Source organism: Cupressus sempervirens, chromosome 4, assembly GCF_028749045.1.
Source record: "Cupressus sempervirens isolate cs-2001-9-10 chromosome 4, ASM2874904v1, whole genome shotgun sequence".
NCBI classification, from domain to species: Eukaryota; Viridiplantae; Streptophyta; class Pinopsida; order Cupressales; family Cupressaceae; genus Cupressus; species Cupressus sempervirens.
In genome coordinates, this window is record NC_143121.1 from 269,227,647 (window position 1) to 269,244,345 (window position 16,699).

A 16,699-nucleotide genomic window follows, 5' to 3' on the forward strand; every position below is an offset into this window, starting at 1 on the left:
TCTTCTGGTATTAATCTACGAAAAGTAGGATTATCCTCTTCATCTAAAAAGACTTGTTGAGTACATTGCTACTGGTTAGAGCCCTTGTAATAATAGTCAGCATTTTGATCTTCATCCCCAGAGTCATCTTCATCCCTTCCCCATATTGGTTCAGATGATATTGTGTTGACTACGGTTGGTTCCTCACTTTCCTGATTTCTTTCTTCAAAAATAGATTGTGCAACAATACAATGATTAGGATCGTGGGGCAGCCTGCACGCATCACACCATGGGCCGTCATCAACAATATTCACTTTCTTCAAAGGATCGGGTGTATCTTTAGCATGAGTTGGTTGCTCCAATTTTCCATCCTTCCAATTTGTGTTATAACGCATATCATGTAATCTTACTCTGTCATTTCTATTAAAGGGTGGCCTCTCACTTCTACCTTCTCTGACTTTTATCTCTTTCAACATATCCATCATTTCTTTGAGTTCATCCTTCTTAGGATTTTTTGGATTATACAATTTTGAATCATCCCTCTTTTTAACTCTTCCTGCCGCTTTCCTATCATTTTCAATGGTCATGGCAACTTTGAAAGCTTGGGGTAGCGAGGAAGGTCTATGAGATCTTATTTCATAGTGAGTTTTGCTATCAAAGGCACTTAAATAAAAATCAATCAAGAATGAATCTACGGGCCTAGTTTCTCTTGGAATTCTGTTGAGGACTTTATTAAATCTTTTGTTGAACTCTGACACTGATTCATTTGAGTTCTTCTTAATGTTAGTCAATTCATGTGACGCGAAAGATGTATCAGTGTGATCCCCAAATTGCTCAATAAATTGATCTGCAAAATTACACCAGCCAGAAATTGATCTATCTGGCAAACTTCTATACCATTCCACAGCGTCATCAATTAATGATTGAACAAACAATTTCATGAACACATCTTCATGTTCTTCTTCAAAATCTTCAATCACATTTTTCATGTTGATAACATGTCGTTCAGCTGATTCGGTTCCATTTCCTGAAAATTTTGGGATGGCATTCCTCAAATCATTCGAAATAGGATTCAGATATCCTTGAATCCCATTGAAATCAAGTTGCCTATAGCGTTCAATTGCCATTGGTTGCCACATCACTTGATTTCTACTGCCCTGATTTTGATCCACATATCCTTGAATGTTTTGATTATTGTTATTCTGATTTCTCTCCCTTCTATTCTCATAGAGCGGATTATCATGGCTAGTAGCATATTGTGCCTCCAAGTTCTTTCTGTGAGGTGGGTTATACCTAGGCGGAGTATTTTGATCTGATTTTTCTTCCCTCCATCTATTTGATCTTTCTTCATTAGAAGGTTTAGGTTGGGAGGTAATAAGGTCTGTTGACATTCCTATTTTCGCTAGGATATCATCTAGCTGCATTTTTAACGCTTTTGCCAATATTGCGCTATTTCCATTCATAGTTTTAGCCATTTTCTTTATTATCATGCCCCACTGCATTATTTGTTCTTGTTCATCATCATCCTCTATACGAGTTATTTCACATTGAGGCTCTTCATCAATTCTAGGAATGTGAAAGAATGGGTTTTCTTCTTCATTTTCCGGGCTATTACGACTTGATTCACAAACTTCAGGTTGTTTATTAGCTCTTTCCTGAAAATTTCTATGCCTTGTATAAAACATCTTTGCCTTTTGATTTTTACCTTTCTTATTCTTTGGCTTCTTTTCAAAAGTGAGTTGCGCAAGTCTTTTAGGCTGGGGGTTTACCGATCTTCTACCCCACATACACTTGCAAAATTAAACAAATGCTGATCCAAATATACAATAGAGTCGCCAATTTCTTTTAAATAGAAAGAAATGAAAACTTGGGTTCTTTATCCAGCAGAGTTTTATGCCAATAACTTGAAAAACAATTTGCTGAAAGTAAGAAAAAGAGATCTCTTTTTAGTTGCTTATTTTATGTCAATTAGATAAAATGAAAAATTTAGCCAAGACTTTAAGGCCTTTGAGCACAGCTTTGAAATTTCTAGAAAAGATTTGTGAGTTTTATAACAATGATGATTAAAAATCTGAATGCTGGAATCTAAAAATTATAAACAAGAAATAAAAACAAAAGAAAACTTTCTAATGTATCTATATCTGACTGAAAGAAAACAAAATCAGAAATCTCACCTCTAGGCTTATGCCTAAATGGAACTCTAAACTGGTCCTGGAGTAAGTGAACCTTACTTGCGACGTCCCCAGTAGAGTCGCCAATCTGTTGGTTATCAAAATCACAGGTTAGAAACTTACGAGCCTTGCCTGCTCAATGCTGGGTATCTAATTGATTTTGACCAACGTAACAGGATCAAATCCTCTGCGATTTAGGTTCCGCTGGACCAAGGCCTGTTTACCCAAATCCAAAACTCAGATGCAAGATGTATTATAATGGATTAAAGAAAACAAATTCCTCAATTGGCAAGTATCAAGGAAATGTGTTAGATTATTTATCTTCAAAGTTCAATTACTTTATTTAAGATGTTATATGTTGCTGAAACAAAAATAGACAAATTACTAAATGAAATTAGATTGCCAAAAGAAAAAGACTAGAGAAATGCCAGCGTTGGGTTCAAACTTATGAGCAATTTTATGATCAATGCTGAATTTTATTTGGGCGATAGAGTCAAAAATACATTCCTTACATACAACCTTATAGAATTGTCGGTATGATATTTATTAATAACTTAATTATTTTGACGTCACAAATTGTCACACTTTAGCGTATTCAGATCAGTCTATTATGATTTAACCATCATACAGGCATAATAGATACAAATAATGAGAACAATATAATATCCTACACTATTTGTATTGGTCGAATCTGAATAGCGGCGAACAATTCAATGTACTTATCAAATTAATAAATCAAAAACAAATAAACAACTCAACTATAAAGGACGAGCTATTTACAATTTAACTCCAAAAAAAATAAAGTTTCTTAATGATTTATTGTTGAACAAATCGTGATGAAGACATTCAATCTCTTAATGCTCTATCCATCACAATAAGATCCAAACAATTTCTGAAAATATTACTCAAAAAATCGAAATCCCTCTTACTTTATTCAGATCTCCACCCTCTCCTCTGAAATTTTTTTATTTTTACAGTATTGATAGATGTTTGCAGTTTACAACAAGAGCAGCTTTTTTATTCTTCTTCAAAAAACGATCAGGAAAAGTGTGTCATTGATTTGGCTTTACAATTATTTATAAACTTCAAAAGGTGTCGGTTTCATTTAAAAGTCACACCTTTTCACATATCAACTAACCAATGTAAACTAATATAATAAGCATTGGTTATAATTGTTTATGAAATCTTTAGAAATATATTTATTTTCCAAACTCGTGTGGCGGTACATTTGCAATAAGAATCTCCTTTAATCCACTGTCTTTATATTTCGTCGGCTCTTGTGATATGCACCCCAAACTACGAGATCCTCTTCCATTTTTATCTGCACAAATTTCTGCAATATCATCTCGTAGCAATTACCTAAAGCCTTCCTCAATCTCACGTCCATTTGGAAATCTCATTTTCTTATGTATCCACATCTGGGCATTCGCATATACTTCTCCAAATTCTCCTACGCATGAAGACTTTCACATCCGATCACATACAGTTACTCCTCCTACATATGATTTGCGTGAAACAACGCCATCATCATACGCTTTGAGTGCCCCTCCCGTGTACATCTTCAATCTTTCATGGAAACTTCCTCCGCTAGCCATCATGGATTTCTGGCATACCGTATGTGCGAAAATTCCTTTATACTGTGTCTTAATAAACCTGCAAAAAAAAGAAAACATACAATATCATGAGATACTTAATAGCGATCAGTATGAGAAATATAGATTCTATGCTCATGCTGGTGTGGACAGTAGACGCCTGGAGATGATCATCATTTTCCTTCTGTTGTTGCTCCCGCAAAGTGCTAGTCTCTCTAGGTGCAGTATTCCCCGGATGCTGTTGTACAGGCCTAATCATCCCGAAAGTAAATGCCAATGGCTCCCATCATAAACACGTCTTACAAAACCAGATATAGATTCACAAGATTTATAAACTCGGACAGAGGCAAGTGTTTATCATGAGCAATATCTATTGGATATCCATCAATAATTTTCTGCAACATTTAACCTTGGCACTATAGGTTGCACAAGTTCGATATTCAGCCTTCAGAGAATCCTATATTTCAAAAGCTCTTGTTCTCCTCTGTTCAGCTCATCAATATGGGAGGGTGAAGATGTCATATCAGACTCCAATGACCAGACCCGTCTTCCACTGTCACAAATGTCACTCCAACTTTGCCTCTAACTTCCCTGGAGCAGTCTGATTTTATAATCTAAGGACTTCTTTGAGTCTATAATCCAAAATTGCTCTTACTTATACCTGAAGCATGGCCATCCGTACTTTTATGGACTTAGGATTCTGAACACCATCATCCATATTAATTCCTCCACTACTGGGGGGGCTTTCTTTCATACCTTCTAATTCAAAACTAGATGATGCTCTTGGGAACCCTCTGCTACATCTGTTGATTGTGTGCTACCAAATTTATAGAATCTTCACACTCTACCCACCTTGAATTTTGATTTGAATCGTATGTCGTTATCTCCATGTCTACCTGGCTTCTTCTTGATTCAAGTACTTCACTCCCAGCATATGTTGTGGTGGATGCGTAGTTGTAATCCAGAATTACCTGTTTACTCGGTTTACTTCTAAATTTCCATTGAGCTGTAACTGGGACTCAACAAGGGGTAAAGATTCCTCGTTGTATCCAAGGAGTGCATCAAAGGGATTAAAGTGGATTCTAACTCAAGCTTCCGCATGAAAAAGATCAAACCAGCTCTCTCCAAAGACCATTTCTGGTAGGTATGCAGAAGGAAATATTGCTGCTCTTTTTATTTTATTATTATATTATTCAGTTTTCATAGATGAATATTTATTTAGATTTTGTAGTTCCCGACTTCAGAATTCAGAATTTAGACTTACACGCATTCAGTTCACCTTCATACAACATTGCCAAGGATTTGCCCTTATAACTATCCCATCTTGAAGAATTCTCCAACTGCAGTATATATGATATGATTTTGAATCTGCAGACATTAGTTTCTCTTTGTGCAAGCTCTGCCAAGTTTTCAAATTTTGGATCTGAATCTTATTATCTTCTAAACTGTTTGAGCAGATTAGAATAACCTTCTCAAAACATGTATTTGAGAATCGACCTGCTCGCTGCTTTAATGCATAACTTCCTCATCCTTTTGGTGCAAATTGCTATTCCATGAGCATATATCTGCTCTATATTCTAATGTAAATTGATATACTGTTGGACATTTGCAATCAAGAGTCTATTATATCCATTTAATGTGAGGGATGCAAATACTTAACAACATCTTCAGATTCTTGGCATTGAGTTGTAGCATTTCTTGTAAGTTCATTTCCTTCAGCATTGCTAGACCTAGTGAAAAATGAAGAACATCCCTTTTTCATGACATTTGGGAGTCTAAATATTACAAAAATTTGGAGTTCCATCACAGGCCATTGCAAATACGGCCAAAGCCCTTGGATGTATCAAAAGTATGGAAGAAACGGTACATGATTTGAATGCATCTTTGACTCAAGAAGCTAACACATTGAAAGAAATTATGAATGACTGGGATGAGATGGCCAAATTTGATTTAGATGCCATGGTTACATGTGACATTGTTCCATCTTGTGAAATGTTCTAAAAATTTCATGGACTCATGGATTACAAAGAAGAGACAATAAGAAAGCTTGTAACAAAGTTGCAGGCAAACTTAGAAGATTGTCAGGCAATAGAAACTACAATCATGTGCGACTTGGAACAAATGGGATGTCAAATTCTTGATAAACATGGTAATCTAATTGTAGTTGAAGGAATGACTTCAGAATACACAATCAGGGTCAATGCTGATTTACATTATGAATATTTTGGTTCTCATAAAATAAATAGGCTATCCTTGTACAAATCCTTAGCAAAGCATTTATAGGATTCTCTATCGGCAAATTCTAAGATTGTGAAATCAGCATATGTCGACACAGTGAGGATAGAAGCAATTTCAAAGGCAATAGAGATTTCAGATCTTCCTACAATGCGTGATGTCATCATCAAATTCAAGGCACTAAAGAACAATCTTTTAGATTGTTCGTTTGTTTTCATGTTTGTAGATTGAAGAGGGTGTATTGCATGAAATTGTGTAATTACATGTAATACAATTTGCATGTGTAGTGACATGTAGTTAGCCCTAGTCAAAGTTAGTTGAGTTGCTCCCACTTTTTCATCCTTTTTCTCAACTCCTTTGCCTATATAATGGAGTGCTCTCTTATTGTAAAAATCATCTTTTATTTGTATGCAAGAGAGCTCTAGAGAAATTGTGCAAGCATAACTTTGATTGTGAAGCACCATTTTGAAAGAAAAGTGAAATACAGATAATCAATTGAAAATGAACTTTGATTGAGTACAATTGTTACTTGAGCAAGTTGAAAGCTTTGATTATGAATTGCATTTGTTGTCATTCATTCGTGTGTTTTTGCATTTTGAATAATTAAGTACAAAAAGAGTTAGGAAGAAATCGGAGCCGAAGCTTTGACTTCAAACTACCATTAGTTCCTACACAACTCCTTGAACATCACAATTACTTTTCGCGAAGTGACTCTAAAAGCCAACCTTGGATCTAGAGCACAAAACTGAGAAATGGTCACTACCCAACCCCTTGAATCCAACCAATGCTCGGAACAGTTCAAGGGACATATAAAGACCAGGATTCAGCAACAGTTTGGCTTCCCCAACTTTCACAACTCACAAATGCACTAAGAGGCCTAAAACTCCTAGTACTTTTATTGGTTTTAGGGCAACAACTCAGAATTCTTCCAAAGAACTTAGCAAATAAATTATAGTTCCACATACCCTTTTGGTACTTATATCTATCCTTCAACTTTCAACTCTCCAACCTACTCCCACACCCCTAAACTCACACAGGCTTCACATGCCTGATTGGCCAAATTAGGCTTGGAACACTTGGTAAAGGACAAGAATGGGTTCCTAGGTCTCAAGAATTGACTTGGAATGACTTCACTTACTTATTACAACATGAAACAAACATTCACCAAATTATATGCCTTCATCTCCTTGTTTGCCCTATAAACCTTCACAAAATTGGTTGAATACATAAGGATATTCAACCTACGGCTCGATCATAGGACCTTCAAACCTTCTAAGAAAAATATACCACTTTGAAATCTATAAGTACATGCCCTAATCTTGCAAATTCCAGGAGGCCGTTGAATTCCAACCATGGAGTTGCAAGTTAGGGCCAAAAATCCATTAAAATCGTCAATTTCAAGGTTTGCTAACCCAATCATAGTAAAATTGCAATAGCTTGCTTCAAACTTAATCAAATTGAACAAAACAAAATGCAATGGAACAAGGACTCAGAGATCTATCCAATCATGACATTAAATTCAGTCTCCCAATCCGTACAACTCCGTACAAGTAATAAATGCTCAAAAAATATGTTTATTCCTTCTTCAAATTAGTTTGTTCGTACAACATATCACACCTCTGAACGTCTCGAGGGTGTTTTGGCCTAAATACACCATCCCCAACGGTTATAACTAACATTTGAAAGGTTAAAGTTATTGGGTGAAAAGTTGCTATTTTTTCTCAAAAGTTGTCAGCGAGATTTGTTGCTAACAAGCAACTTTCTCAACATTACGCCTTAAGACCTTAAAACCTGAACACTTGCAATTCCTAAGACTTTATTAAGGTGTAAAGACTCATAACACATATCAAAGTCACACTATTTCTCTAAATATGCAAATATAGGATCCTTTTGAACTAAGTGAACTTAGGCTTATATGAATGCCTCAAGTTCCTTGACCATACAAATAGGATCATTCTTTATTACAAACAAATGCAAACTAATATTACTTTATGAGATGAATTATCATCATATGTCTTTGTTAGTGAACAGATTGTCCTTCGAGGAAATGTGTACAAATCTGACCCTGAATGCCCGAGCAAGAGGACAAATCAGCACCAACAGTTGGATAGGTTATCACTGGGTTGATAACCTTCCTCTGAATTTTATCGGGTACAGCTCCCCGTATAAAATATACAATGAATTAATTATAGGTACTTTTAACCAGAAAGTACGAAAGGATAACAAGCATCTATCCGTAAACACAGAATAGACGCGAAACCTAAGAACTAAAAAGAAAGGAAACAGAATAAAACAGATTACACAAAGTTAATCTGTCGTACACTGCATTACATAATGTAAACGAAAATGTATTTTCCATCCTCTTGAGAGAATTTAAAAATCAGAGCTTTAAAAGACATTTTGAAAAGATGATGCAACAAGAAAACCACGATATTGAAACGTAATTCAGAGAAAACTGAAAAGGACGCAAAGTTCATGATCAGTGGAAGGAAAATACACCATAATCAAAGTTTTGATGTAATTAACCTCCAACCTCCCTTCCTTGACTGCAAAAGATCGCAAAGTTTCTTGTACACATTACAACCAAATCACTATTTCAAGAAAGACGGAAACTTCTTTCACAATGTTACATCAACCATTAAAATTCTATCTCTAAATCAGACACACAGTTCTAGAAAAGAGAAATAACCCATGCTCTGCCTCTCACAGCCTCTCAAGAAAAATGGAATAATTTGCAGAATCTCCTTCTCTTTTGGAGCACAAAGTCTACAGTCGGAAGCAGGAAGAATGGAACCCCTTCACTCACTTGTTGTTGCCTATTTATCTTTTCTCTGTTAGTTTTGATTCCCCTTCCAATAACTATTTCTTGGAAATCTTTATTATTATAATCATTCCCATGGAAATCTTTCAATTTTTTTTTCGCATTCCTTTTCCTTGATACACTTTATCAAAGTTTATGTTTTCGTACCATTCCGATGATTCCTCAAGTTTATTTTTGTAAGATTAAATCATCTTCCGTTATCAAAACTGATTCTTGAAATTCCCCCACTTGGTATCAGATTATCATCAACTTTTTCTATCACATGCCTCCACACACAAAATTAAAGGTCAGTTTTGGCTGGTTATGACCCAAGTGTCAGCTTCTACTACTGTTACGTGGCTTCATGATGAAATACTGTTGTTGTGGGTAATATTATTTTTATATTGATCTTTATCTCCTGCTATCACGAGGGTGGTTGTGAATAGAAGATTGAAGGAGGGGTGAATGCGGGAGCATTAAGGTCAAACACTTGCCATATTTATGACTCAAACGCGAGACTTCCAAACCAGCTCTGTTGCCTCCTTTCATTTGATGAACTCTCTCTATTTCTTCATTCTTGAAACTACATCTTTCACTCTTCGAGGAACTTCGAGCTTCTCTACAGCTATATTGTGGTAACACCCCACAATTAGGACAACCATGCACATTGGGTCCCTTGACATTCCTTCCTCGACAATAGCAAAGACATTCTCAAACATTTCATCTGACGAATTCATGGCACACATAGTCCGAGGAGTACAGAATCTCTATCGCATTTGTAATCTAATGAAGTGCTTTCCACTCTCAAATGATAGAACGTATATCTGCTAAAGAAAATTCCTTTTCCTTGCCTGCTTTACTAGCAATACTATTCTTTTCTTGCACCAAAGTAGTAATCACCTCACCCATTACACGACTAGTGTTGCTTAAAACCTTTGCATACAAGCGCAGACTTAAATAAGATTATGCACTGTATCAAGATAGATTCGAATGAAGCATCGACTTCTCTGTGACTTTGCTGATAGAAATGTCACTTGGGCCTGCCACACTCAAACAATTTATCAATGAAGAATTTTCATTGTGTGAAGGTGCGCGGGTTCTATTCATCTCTACACCATCTCTAGAACCTCCATTTGAACACCATGCCATTAATATCCTCCTCAGTCGCGGGTCTCTTTCCATCTGTAACGTCAGGTGTCCATTATCTTTCTCTGTAACCCCGAGTTCACAGTTGTATGCCGCAAGTGCCATTACTTATTTCACGATGACAGAGCTTGGATTTTGAGTCAGGCTTCCGTCATGTATTCTCACATATACGTGTGCTGAAGATAGCTTATCCACATGGAACCAAATATCCTCCGGAATGCCATATTTGATGAGCTCTTCATTTTTATGTTTGTCGAGACCCATGTAAACATTGTAATCCCCTGCCTCGGGCCTGGTCTTGAAGCATATAAAACTTTTAGATTATTACCCGATCTCTATGGGTAACTTAACCTGTCCTTGTATTTTGGTATAGCTGATATGGAAAGAAGCTTTACCCTATCGATACCATCTATCTCATCTGTGGTAGTGTATGGTGCTACCCTACTGCCTCCATGATGTATTACAGCTGTATGTGAAATCTTTAATGCTCTGCCTAAACCATGCTAATGGCTTATATGGGAATATCCCTTTGATGACTTTCGGCTTTTGAGAAAGATCATTTTCCAACTAATTCGGAGCCGATTCCTATCCTTGATGACATTCTGTTATCAAAACATATGAATTCGATAATGACATGTGTCTTTCATGTTTGACTCTGATTTCAATGCAGTAGGCTTTTGAACTAAGCCTTTGAAATTGTGGATTGGCTAACTGCACTGATCCTGTATTGTTTCTGCACCCGAGATACTATGCTTATGGCTTTGAATGAAATCTAGAATGCAATCACCTGAAATCTTACAATGTTTGAACTTCTTCATTAGACTTGCAAGATGAACCATCTGAACTCCTAAAACCAAGCCACTAAATCATTCTGAATTAACAATTCTGCATTTTCAAACCCATTTGAACAGTCAAACCACTTTGAACTACTTCGAACTTCAGTTCGAAGTGGTTCAAACTCTACACTTGAAGTTTTAAAATTGTGTCCATATCAGGTGCTAACAGTCTTCCATTAGGTGAATCATCTCCATATGCCTTGTTCCCTCCTGTTAGTGGTTATCATGTCACCTTGGTGGCCTACACCATACTCCTCTGGCCAAAAGAAAACTCAAGTCCCTTGAGTGGGAATGTCTGACAGCTTAGCTCTAGTCTTTTCAATGTCTTTCATAGACATCCAAGTTGCTTCCTCTAAGGGCTTATCCTGCCATTTGATCAAATAGTCATAATATGTATGCCTCCTAGTCTTCCTATTGATCCTTTTCTCTAAGATACATTCAATGCTTGGAGGGTTGTGTCTCGGTAGATCTTGCAGTACATCCTTACGTGGGAAATCAATAGGAAATCAATAGAACCTGCATTACCAACATCAATAGGACTAGAAGTTTTATAAGCATAAATATCAAATACATTAAATATAGGTGAAGACCTATATCAGGAGGTAAAGCAAAGTTGTATGCGTTAGGACCGCATTGTTTAAGGATTTGGAAGTGATCAATCTTCTTCATGTGCAGTTTGGAATACTTCCCTTTAGGAAGCCTTTCTTTCTTGGGATGGACCATGGCCATGTCCCCAACCTTGACATGGATTTCTCTTCTCTTTACATCTATTGCCTGCTTGTATTTTTGAGAGCTTTGCTGCAACCTTTCTCTAACCTATTGGTGGATATCTCTAATCACTTCTGCAGAATCATCTGCCAAGGCACTCCTCTGACCAATGTTCTCTACTATTCTAAGCTCAAAACACACCTAGTGGATGAGAGCCATAGACAATTTGAAGAGGGCTAAGTCTTGTACTTCTATTCACAGAGTCATTATAAGAGAACCCTGCTTGAGGCAAAATAGTATCCCACACAACACCATAATCTTTTGTCAAATACCTAAGAAGGTTACCAAAAGACCTATTTATGACCTCAATTTGCCCATCAAATTGTGCATGATAGGCAAATGTCATAGCAAGATTAGTTCCTAGTCTCTTCCATAGGGTATGCCAAAAATGTCCTACAAACTTACAGTTTCTATCTGAAACAATGGTGAGAGGAATTCCATGCAATCTTACAATTTCTTTGAAGAATAAGCTTGCAATGCTTGAAGCATCATGTGTTGTTTTACAAGGCAGAAAGTGTGCCATTTTGGAAAATCTGTCCACAACCACATATATACTGTCATAGCCAGATTTGGTCCTAGGAAGACCTAAGACAAAGTCCATGCTAACTGAATCCCAGGGCTTTGTAGGTATAGGTAATGGTGTATATAATCCCTAATTAGAACTTGTTTCTTTGGCCCTTTGGCAAATCAAGTAAGTCTCCACAAACTTTCTGATGTTTGTCTGCACCCTAGGCCAAAAATAGAATCTCCTTACTATCTCCAAAGTTTTGTCAAGGCCAAAATGACCAGCTAGGCTTCCACAGTGTTTTTCTCTAATTATATTTTCCCTTATAGAGCACTGAGGTACACACAATTGACTCCCTTTGAATAAGAGACCTTGGATGATATAATCTGCAAAGTCAGTGGATACCTATCTCCCAATTCTAAACAAACTAGGTAAGCTTCATTAAAATCTCCATCATTAGGATACATGTCTTTGAAGGCAGAAATACCAACACTCTCCATTTGGACTTCTTGAGTGGCTAAATTCCTCCTACGCAAGCATCAACTACCTTGTTGGCCACCCCTTTCTTGTGCTTGATAGCAAAGGTGTGATTGCAAGTACTCCATCCACTTGATGTGCCTATGGTTCAGCTTTTCCTATCTATTCAGAAAAAGCATGCCTTGATTGTCAATGTAAACAATAAATTCCTTAGGTAATAAACAATGTCTCCACTTTCTAAGGGATTGAACCATTGCATACAATTCTAGATCATATGTGGAGTATTTTTGTTTTGCCTCATTAAGCTTTTCACTGAAAAAGGCCACAGGCCTGCCTTATTGACTCAAGACACCACCAATTGCCCTCTTACTAGCATCACATTCTATAGTGAAAACCTTGTTAAAATCAGGTAAAACTAGTATAGGTTGTTATGCTACCCTTGTCTTCAAGTATTCAAATGATTGGTTTGCATCCTTAGTCCACTTAAATTGGCATTTCCTTCACCCTTTGACAGTATCAATCATAGGTGCACTTATCCCACTGAAATTCTTTACAAATTTTCTATAAAAGCTAGCAAGGCCATGGAAATTCTTTACCTCACCAGCAGATTTTGGAATAGACCAATTCAATATGGCTTCAACATTTAAGGGATCCATCTTTAGGTTGCCCTTGGAGATGACAAACCCAAGAAATACAAGCTCTTCCTACAAGAACACACACTTATCCAGATTGATCTTCAACTGTTCCTCATGCAACCTCTTCAACACCATATCAAAATGCATTACATGTTCATCTTTATCCTTGCTAAAAATCAAGATATCATCCAAATAAACATCAATGAAAATATTTATGAAAGGTTTAAGGACTTCATTCATTAACCTCATAAAGGTGCTTGGGGCACTGGATAGGCCAAAGGGCATCACAACCCATTCACACAATCCTTCATTGGTCTTGAAGGCAGTTTTCCACTCATCCCCCTCTCTGATCCTGATCTGGTGGTAGCCACTCTTCAAATAATCTTGGAATAGTACCTTGCATTCCCCAAACAATCCATGAGATCCTCCATTCTAGGCATTGGAAACCTATATCTGATGGTTATTCTATTTATGGCTCTGGAGTCAGTACATAGTCTCCATGTACCTTCCTTCTTAGGAGCTAGAATTGCGGGAACAGCACAAGGGCTGACACTCTTTCTTATGAAACCTTTCTTCAATAGAACTTGGATTTTCCTTGCCACTTCTGCATTCTGTTCTGGGGTCAGTTTGTAGGCATCCTTGTTAGGCAATGTGGAGCCAGGGATGAGGTCTATACAGCGACTAATCTCCCTCTTAGGTGGTAAGGTATCTGTTCTTTCATCAGCAACCATTCCCTTATACTGGTCTAACAAGTCTGCAACTTCCCTTGGACCAACTCTCCTAACTGGATTGGTTACTGTTTTTGGTTTCACTATGATGGCAAAACATGGAACATCTTCTTCCTTTAGGACTTTCAAAAACTCTTTCTCCCCAACTAAAATCACACTGTTAGTCAAGGTTCTACCCCCTTAACTCTCAGGTAAGGGTGTCATAATATAGCTTATCCCATCCTTGGTCAAGGTGTAGACATTCTTGTTTCCCCTATGTCGGACATCATCATCATATTGCCATGGCCTCCCTAAAAGGAGATAGCATGCATCTATATCTGTTACTTCACGCAAGTCCTTGTCTCTGTATTCCCCTATTTGGAACTCTACTCAACATTGCGCATTCACTGTGGTTTTCTGGTCATTATTTAACCAAGACACCTTGTAGGGGGTTGGGTGTGGAAGTTTCTTTAGACCAAATTTATTTATCATATCTACTCATACTAAGCTCTGTGGAGCCAGAATCAACAATAACTTTACAAACCTTGCCATTTACATTGCAATGTGTCCTAAATAAGGTTTTCGTTTACGGGGGATCCTTCTATGATGGCACCTTCAGGAGTGTTCTGTTGAACATGATGCATTCTCCTTGCTCCAGTTCTGCAAGTCTGGAAGGCTTGAGTGGTAAGAAGTCATGCTTTGACAGTCCTCTTCTTGTGCAAGTTGCACCCTCCTATCATTGCCTTGGTGACTTGTGCTTGCTCCATCCTTGCTTGGACATCTGAAGGACTGATGACCCACTTGGTTGCAAGAAAAATATCTTCCAGTCAACACATGGGTGCCCCTTCCATTTGATCTTCCCTACTATTTCCTCCCTCCTCTAAAGTTTCCTCTAGAATTGGCTTCTCTATCATTCTCCTAATGACCTGATTCTCCTTGAGGTCTTGGTGCTGACCCTCTTCCTTGGAACCTTCCTCTCCCTCTAAAATTGGTTCCCCTTCCTCTATTCTGTTCACTCCTTTTGAGTTTGTCTTCAATTTTGAGAGCAAGTTGATAGCACTTGTGTATTGATTCCACTAATGTCAAAGTCAATTCATCTTGTATGTTGTACTTGAGGCCATTTATGTACCTTGCAAGTTTTTGCTTTTCATTTTCATATATCTTAGCCCTAAAGAGTTAATGTATGAAACTCTCGAGTATAGGTACTTACATCCATGTCCTTTTGTTCAAGGTTATACAACTTCTTGTGGAGCATCACTTCATAATCATCAAGAACAAATTGCTTCATAATCTCTACCATCATCCTCTTCCATGTAAAGATAGGTTGCTTCTCTTCCTCCATTCTTTCATTTTGAAGGAAATTCCACCAACTTAGGGCTGGTCCTCACTGTCTTCACCTTTTGGCTTGCAGGGACCTCCTCATATTCAAAGTAGTTTTCAAGGGCTTCTAGCCACTCCATACATGTTTTTGGCTCTAACTTCCCATCAAACATGGGCAAGTCTCCTTTGACCTTCTTTCCTACCCTCTGCAAGGCTGCTACAATCATCCTCTAATCCTCAGGTACATTAGGTAAGTCATCCTCCTCCTCTTCTTCTCCTTCAAACTCTCCAAGGACTCCTTTGTGCACTTGCCCTTTTAGTTTTTCAATTTCTCTTCTCATGGTTCTGTTCTCTTCTCTCATTGCTCTAGTCTCAGCCATCTGCTCCTTTACTATTTTTGCCAACTCTATATTAGTTATCCTCAAGGGGACATCATCTTCTGCCATTTTGTTCTCCCAAGAGAACTTAGTGGCTCTAATACCACTTGGTGCAGAAGTCTTCAACAAAAGAGTAATGAGACCAACACTCCAATGTTTCAAGGTACCCTATACCTATCCTACCCTTCAAGGGCCTACAAGACTCCTAACAACACTTCAAACAACCACAAGTTCATACACAACTCCTTGAACTTCACAATTACCTTTCACAAAGTGACTCTAAAAGCCAACCTTGGATCTAGGGCACAAATGTAATGTCCCCACTATTAGGGTTAGTTTGAGACAAGTAATTCCTGCAAAATAATGGTTAGAATCACAACAATAATAAAACAAAATATATTACTCTACCCACTAATTTAACCCCAATTTAAAGGGCGTCTCCAAGTCGGGCTTCTTAGCTCATAGCTACCTCGCCGTCATCCCAAAAGCGCACTCCTTAAGATTCTTCTTGGACGGCCATCCTTTAACCAAGGCCAATGACATATGCATATGTTTGACATCTAAATATTCTAGTACGTCGATTATTGACCATGGCGAACAATGAAGATCTTAAATATCTCACATGCTCCATGCTTCGATATCGACTCTTGGCCATGGCGGACAATGGACATCTTAAATATCTCACATGCTCCATGCTTCAAGTTTCATTAGTATCCATGGCATTAACCTATGATATTATCGACAAGTATGATTCGTTAATATAAATAAAGTCATAAATATAATTAAACAAACATAATCCATAAACATACCTTTCTTATCTTCTTCTTTTCTTGGTCCATGTGGTTCTATCCTTAGTCGGCCCTTCAATGAATTATTCTTTCTAGATTATCTCAACTCTATATTTACTTTCCAAAATTCTTCATTTTCTAATTATAAAGAAAGGACAAATTTATACTTTTTTGTTTCTTCTTTTCCAAGAGTCACAACCTTTCATAATACAAATGCTTTGAAAAGTCACAACACTTCATAATTATAATCCTTTCGAAACTTCATGACACTTCATAACTAAAATCCTTTGGAAAAGTCTCACTACTTTATAATCCCAATATTTTTGAAGAGTCGCAACTATTCATAATTATGACATTTTTGAA

At 37.3% G+C, this 16,699-nt stretch overlaps 1 long non-coding RNA gene across 3 annotated transcripts in view; it reads right to left on the bottom strand.

Moving 5' to 3' along the window:
- Window positions 1–3,146: 3,146 nt before the first annotated feature.
- Window positions 3,147–16,699, bottom strand: part of LOC149561058 (uncharacterized) — a 101,782-nt gene continuing 88,229 nt past the window's right edge. For all 3 annotated transcript variants that reach the window (XR_016363393.1, XR_016363392.1, XR_016363391.1), the window contains one exon: window positions 3,147–3,803. This is a non-coding gene — a long non-coding RNA (uncharacterized LOC149561058). The remainder of the gene's footprint in view (window positions 3,804–16,699) is intronic.